A 1,003-nucleotide genomic window follows, 5' to 3' on the forward strand; every position below is an offset into this window, starting at 1 on the left:
GGCTCCGGGTCGCCGCGAGTCCCGGCGCTGCCCAGCCCACACGGTGTGGGCCGGGGCAGAGCAAAGATCCTGCCCCCTCGGTGCCTCCAGGTTCTCCTTCGTGCCGGGGTGAGCTCCCCTATGTCTGGGTGTGAGTCCGGAGACTGCTGACTCTGAGAGACTTCTTTTGGCTCCTGAATCCCACGATCCTTCGGCCTCCAGCCTGGCCTGTGTCCGCGGCGACCGTGGGCGAAGAAGAATTTCACGGGCGAGCGGGATCGGCGCCTTGTCACACGCCAAGTCCGCGGCCGAGTTCCTCCTCCTCTTATCAGGTGGCTGCTTCATCAGAGTAAGAGTAGGCGGAGTCCCAGTGCCTCGGGCCCCCCTTCCACCGGACCTTGGAAGCGCTGCTGCCCCCAGGACTGTGGCCGGGATCCTCGGTCCCCGACGCTCTCCTCTGCCGCCGGCGGTGGTGGCTGGGTTCCACCCAGCTGGGGTCTCGCCTTTGGAAGAGCTGGAGAGGCCTGGTGGGGGCGGTTCGGCCGAGCCTGCGCTGCAGCAGGGTCAACCTCCCGCCCGCCCGCTCCATCCTCCGTCTGCCCAGCGCGCACAGCGCCTCCTTCTGGGGCCGAGCCTCTCTTAGGCTCTGGAGTCTCCTCCTGAAGAGACCCCTGCCGCTCTCCTGAAGGCCGGTGGCCCTGGGTACGGGTGCTCTGTGTGCCGAGCCATCTGGTGGGAGCGCGCAAAGCGGGTGGCGGGTGTGTTCGCAAAGTGCCACTCTAGGGATGCGAAGGTCACTGTGCGGACGCATTCCAAGTCCAGGCGGCGGAGGGAAAGGAAGTTTCACTCTTACTACCTCGGTGCTTAATTTTTTTTTATTTGTCATACATATTAATCCTATTCCTGATAGGGAATATGTACCTACACATAATACACCTTAATTGTTTTTTCTCATTCCCTTCCCTGCCTTCAATCCTTCTTCCTTTACCACTTACAAAAGCGTTACTTCTGTGCTTTTCCATCC

Source organism: Fukomys damarensis, unplaced genomic scaffold (genome assembly GCF_012274545.1).
Source record: "Fukomys damarensis isolate Sample0158 unplaced genomic scaffold, DMR_v1.0_HiC HiC_scaffold_38, whole genome shotgun sequence".
NCBI classification, from domain to species: Eukaryota; Metazoa; Chordata; class Mammalia; order Rodentia; family Bathyergidae; genus Fukomys; species Fukomys damarensis.